Raw genomic sequence first — 6,414 nt, 5'->3', positions numbered from 1 at the left:
AATGTCATTATGCGCAAAACTTTTTGGGGGCCAAAATTTGCCCCTAAATCTTTTTTTTCCCTATTCCTAAAAAGGGACTTTTTTTTTTGGGTCCGGGCCCGAGGGGTTTAAAAAAAAGAAATTGTTAAGCTAGAACTCAGGAAATTTGATTGGCCAAAAACCCAAACTCAGAAGGGTCCCACTGCCCAATGAAATTTGAGAAATGAGAAAAAACTCGGGGGACGTCCAAAATGGGGTCGGCGAAAACTCTGAGATCGGGGAAAAAAAAATTAAAGAAAAGTTGAATTTTTCCCCTACATAGCTATGCAATTAAAAAAATTTTACCCCGGTGGAAATTTGATGCATTTGGGTATTGTTTTCGAAAGGGGCCAGAAAAGATTTTTTGTCCTTTGGGTTTTGTTATTTTTTTGGGCGAAAATTATTTTGGGGGGTGGGAAAAGGCATTTCTTTCCCTTTTGTGTTTTTTTATTTCTGAAATGGGGGTATATTTGGATATTACCCTTTAAATATTGATAGAATTTCAAGTTCCTGGGGTTTTTTCAATTTTTTGGGGATATTTTTCAAATTAAAAAAAAAAAAAAACAACAATGACATCCCCTGTACGGTTCGGATTATTTTTAAAATTTCCCAACTACCCATCAATTTTAAATGTAACAAAATAAACTTTTTTTAAATTTCCCAACGAAACCAAATTTTATTTTTTTTTCTGTTTCATTTACCCAACACAAATATAATACCCCTTAAAATTGATAATAAATTTTTTTAAAAGGGTTCATAAAAAAAAGGGTTTTCTACTTATAATCCCATTTTCCCATATTCAATGTATGAAAAAAAAAAATATTTTTTTAAAAAAGAAACTTTTTTAAAATCTCAAGAACAGACAGTTGTACCCTGTTTATAAAGTTTAACATAAGATACATATTTAAGCTTTGGGGGCAAAGAAATTTTGGTTACCATTTATCCATATTAAAGGGTTTAAATTTTTTTTCTGTTTTGGGTTTTAAAATATTAAAAAGGATTATTTAAAAAAATTATACACTCCAGTTACCCTTTTTTTCTTTAATTCATTTTAATAATAAAATGAATTTTCCAACAAACCGAAAAAACCCCAAATATAACCCCCTTGGGCATTGCTTTACAATAGAATTGGTGGTATTCAAAACTGCTTTTATTTTTTTATTATTTTTTTTAACAATTAATAATTAAATTTAAATTGTACTTGGGAAAAACGTTAAAAAATATTCCTTGAAAATAAAGGAATATTTATATACTTTTTTTGTTTTTAATTTATTTCTTTTTAAATTTTGTTGAATATTATACTAAACCCCTTTTATTCCGTTCCATTTTTTAAAATTCCCAAAAATAAAATATGTAATTACCAAAAATCCCTTTTTGAACCACATTTTTTTGATAAAAGGGGGGTCCAGGGGTTTTTTATTTTAAAGAAATTTTATTTTTTTCTGGGTTTGGGCCTGAATTTTTTTAATAAAACCTTTTTAAAATTTAAATTATTGTGACTGCCTTAAAAATTTTAAAAAATAAACCCCCTTATCTATTTTAAATTATTTTTTGGCCCCGCCCAAAAATCAAAAAAGGTTATGTTTGTCTTATTCAAAAAACAGAAAATTTTATATCCCATTTTATGACATCAAAAAACTAACTAGGCCCTTAAACCCAATGTTCTTTTTTATGAAAAATTCCCCGAAAAATTATTAAAAATAAAAAAGGTGTGTTTTTTCTTTTTTTGAAACCTTTTTTTCTCACACTGGAAACTTGTGAAAGTAATTTTATACAAAGGGGGGGAAATTTTGTTTTTTTGTTTAAAAATTGGTCCAAGGGGTTTTAAAGGTAAAACTTTTTTGCTTTAAATTTTTTTTTTTTAAAAATATTATAATTTGGTAAAACAGTCTCTTTGTATGTATAAAAATTTAAAAAAGTTTGGAATTTATTTAAAGTAGATATGATTTGTTTTGAAAAATCTACACACTATTGTGGGCACCCTATGAAATTTTAGTGTCATTAAAAGAAGTGGCATTTTTTTTAGGGAAAAAACCCAAAATTTTCTTTAACCCCTAATACGGAATTTCAGCATCCCCCTAAAATAGTTAATTCTTTTTTATTCAAATTAAACATTTTCAGTTTAAAAATTTTAATTTGGGGTTTCAATGCATTTTAAATAAAAAATTTTTACCAAAAGTAAACATAAATACATTTTAATAACTTGGCCGTAATTTTTATTTGATTCATTTTGCTTTTTCTCAATAAATTCTTTTTTTCTGCCCCCCCTTGGGGAATTTTTGGATTTCTTTTGCTCCATTTTTAGTGGAAAAACTTTTCAACATTTTTTGGTCATTTCATTTTCCCAATTATTTTTTCTTGGGGAAAAAAAGAGTTGAGCGCAATTTTGTAAAACAAAATTAGTGGTCTAGACCTACATCAAAAAAAATATTTAATTTTTCGAAAAAATATTTACAGGTCCGGTCCAAGTTCAAAAAACCTCAGTGGAGTCCTTTTAAAATCCCATGTTTTATGAGCTATTCTTAAACATAGGTAAAAATCTAGGAAATCCTGCTACTAAGCAATTATGTTCAAAGAATTTCAGGAAAGTAACTCTGAAAACTTTAAACCCAATGTTATATGTAAAAGGGATAAAAATGATGAACATAACTTCAAATTTAAATGAAGAAAAATACAAAATGAAAAACAACACAAGAAAGGGAAGCTAATTAAAAAACCAAGAATAAAACTGTGCTGAAATGAAAATACAGGATAAAAAAAAGGTTTTATTTCAGGGTTTCTCCTTTTCTCTCTTATTTGCAGATGATACTGCATGTTTTTGCAGGACGATGCTGCATATTTTTCATTGTTTCATTTCTGCTTTTTTAAAAATCTTTTTTCTTAAATCTATTGTAATTTATATATATGTATATTGTTGGGTTAATAAAAATGCTAATTCTTTGGCATATTAGCTTATGGTCTTTTTCAACTTTTTTTAGCAAAGCACATTATTACAAATAGATACAAAACCAATTTAAAACTTGGAAAGAATTCTGCCGTGGTACTGCTTTCCTTATTAGCTACCTTCTTTTTTATTTTCAGCCCGGAGACCAGAAATAAATTTTTTTTTAGGGCATAACAGAAAAAGAGTAAAACAGTAAAAGATTAAGTGAAAAAAATAGTGCAGGTAACAGTGAAAGATTACATCATACAGCCAGGTGATCTGCCCTACCTGTGACGTTCTACGGTGTAAACTACAATGTTATATATACAGGTTGTAATTAATATTATCTACATCAATACAGACTACAATAATGAGCCCCTATTTTTTGCACCACGACAAAACCAACATAGTGCACACAGTCTGATCAGGAGCCCTGCTGTTCGCTATCAGATTCTCTACTTGTAAAAGGGTTGGTAAGCGAACAGCATGGATCCTGATCAGACTGCGCGGATGTGCAAACGCACTATGTTGGTTTTTTCGTGGCGCAGCTCATATATATTATATACATGTGTAAACAGTTATAAACCATCACTCACTTGAGTTCAGATTAAATTACACAAAATTGGCACAGATCCCCGGTTTTATTTTATCTGAGGGGTCGCAAGATATGGTCAAAAGGTAATTAACTAATTAATATTCTAAAGGTATGGTAGAAGGACATTTTACTAGTTTTCAAGAGGGGCTTCACAAGTCAAAATTTTGCTGATTTTCATTAGTTTTTGTGTGATTTTCACTAAAAAAGCATAAGTTGTTATCAAAATTGCAGGGACAGAGAGTTCCACGTACATATGAAACCTCAGGAGGGTCATGACCCCCTTACCCTCTCTCAGGATCTGTGCATGAAATAAATTCAGGTCCTCTCACAATAATGAAACAAGCAGTTCAGAAATAATCTAAAGCACTGATGAATCAAACACTTCTTAGTTTTCAAAATAGAAAAAAGCACAGAGGAAACAAGACTTATAACAAGAATAAATATAACTTTGATAATTGCTCCCCTATGTCACTTTCACAAAGCTAAAATCATGGTGTAAGTAATTGGAAACAAGATTTATCAATGAATGGTCCCAAACCTGCATGTTTCTCAAAGTTCATCAAGCCATTGCTCAACAAATAAAGGCTGTATGAGTAAATATTGTGTAAAAAAACCTATTTTTAGCATTGGCGGCTTCGACCTTGACTTAAGTGAACCCTCACTATAGCCAATGTTAGAAGACCACCCAAGATATGTATGTACTCAACAAATATGAAAGACATTGGTCCATGATAAAAGGTCGTATGAACAAAAGTGTAAAATTTTTATTTTTAGCATTGGTGACCTTGACGTTGACCCCAATAATTCCTAACTCCATACAAAGTTAAAGACCACCCAAGATGACAGAAAAATAGAAGAACAAAGCAGTAACTGTTTGTTTCACTTGAAAAAATAGCAGAGAGCATAATAAAACTTTATGAAAATCATTCAAAATTTGAGTAAGTGTTCACAACAAACAGATACAGATCAAGACATCTTTTATCAGTTCAACAGAGCATTTTTTATCCAGTCCCTTTTAGGTACTGATCTTTAGCAAAATCAATACTATTTGATTTTCACATACAATGAATCAAGACAGAGTGAGCACATTTTGATTGACACTTCAGCATTTTTTGGCATAGCCTGAAAATTTACAAAGTAAAGTTTTTTATAAAAATTGAAAATGTGCCCAATCAATTGGATCTTAAAAATGCCCTGGAATGAATACAAGGAATGAATAATGAAAGTTTTTAATCAAAATGGCATTTTTTTTTTTGGGGATTTTTTAGTCTGATTTTTAAAAACTTTTTAATATAGGGGAATAAGCCGTATGTATGAAAATGAAATAATGATCCAAGCTAATTTTAATTGTGAAAGGGGCAAAGAAAAATATATAAAAGAGATACTAAAAAAAAAGGGGGGTGGGGACAAAAAACAGGTGATTTTTGCTGCTTAAATTTAACCGAAAAATTTCCCTTGTCAGGGGCTCAATTTTTGGGGCATTTCTGGGATGTGTGCTGAAAAGACCCCACTTCCCGTGGGGGTCACCCCCCCGGTTTGTGTCGTGATCCGATTTATTTACTTCCGTTTTTTTGTTTTGCGTACTGTCCCCAATTTTTGGATGTTTTTCGTCTTCCTTTTTCCCTGAACTCTTCAGGGCCTTTTTTTGAAAATTTAAAAAATTGGGCGTTTAAAAATTAACTTCAATAAATCTCGGTCAAGGTAAGTAGTTCCTTGAGCAAGAAACTTTCCACTCATTGATTTCAGGAACGGATTCGTGTGTCTATAAGCTTAAAGCCTTCTACACAATCAAACTAAAATAAATTTCTGTATAAACCAATAAATCTCAGTATTATTAATTTAAAACAGTTTTTCTTTATGATTATTCTTGAAACAAATTTTGCAATTAATATATCTTCCAGGATTAACTAATACATATAATGCATACACTTCTTTAATTGTCTGAAAAGTTAAATAATATTGTCCTGGAAATTCTTTTTCATGAATTTCCTTTCCAACATATTGTCTATGTTATTTTATTTAAACATAAACATAGTAAAGGTCACATGGTGACTTATTTGTTGTCCTGGAAAAGGGCAGAGCTCATGTGCTTTTTATAGTGTATTATTCAAGCCTTAGCCAGCACCTGAGCAGAACCATTAATCTTTTGCAAGCTGGATAGAAAGGTTTATCACATTAAAAATTCTCAAGCTGCAACAGTGATAGGCAAAGGGTTTGAAGCCAGCAACCTTGACCATATGACTATGTAAGCCCCTTATCAAGGGGTTTCAAAGCCAGCAAACTAGACTATGGAGGTCCCTGTATTAAGGGGTTTCAAAACCAGCAAACTTTAATATGGAGGTCCCTGTATTAAGGGGTTTTAAAACCAGCAAACTTTAATATGGAGGTCCCTGTATTAAGGGGTTTCAAAACCAGCAAACTAGACTATAGAGGCCCCTGTTTCAAGGTGTTTCAAAGCCAGCAAACTAGACTATAGAAGCCCCTGCATCAAGGGCTTTCAAAACCAGCAAACTTAAATATGAAGGTCCCTGTTTCAAGGGGTTTCAAAACCAGCAAACTAGACTATGGAGGTTCCCTGTATTAAGGGGTTTCAAAGCCAGCAAACTTGAATTATGGAGGTCCCTGTATTAAGGTCTTTCAAAGGCAGCAACCTTAACCATGCAGCTATTGAGGCCCCTGTATCAACAAGAGGGCCATGATGGCCCTAATGTCGCTCACCTGTATATAGGCCCCCCCCCCCCCCCCCACCACCCCCCCCCCCAACGTTGCAGAGCCAATTTAACCCAAGGGCTTTATTTGCACAAACTTGGTGGACACCCATAAGAAGATGTTTCATGCTAAACATTTAAGCTCTAGCTCATTGGGCTTTTTAAAAGAA

Source organism: Ruditapes philippinarum, unplaced genomic scaffold (assembly GCF_026571515.1).
Source record: "Ruditapes philippinarum isolate M1 unplaced genomic scaffold, ASM2657151v2 ctg262_1_1_1_1, whole genome shotgun sequence".
Classification (NCBI taxonomy): domain Eukaryota; kingdom Metazoa; phylum Mollusca; class Bivalvia; order Venerida; family Veneridae; genus Ruditapes; species Ruditapes philippinarum.
Note: the sequence above shows the minus strand (reverse complement) of the source record.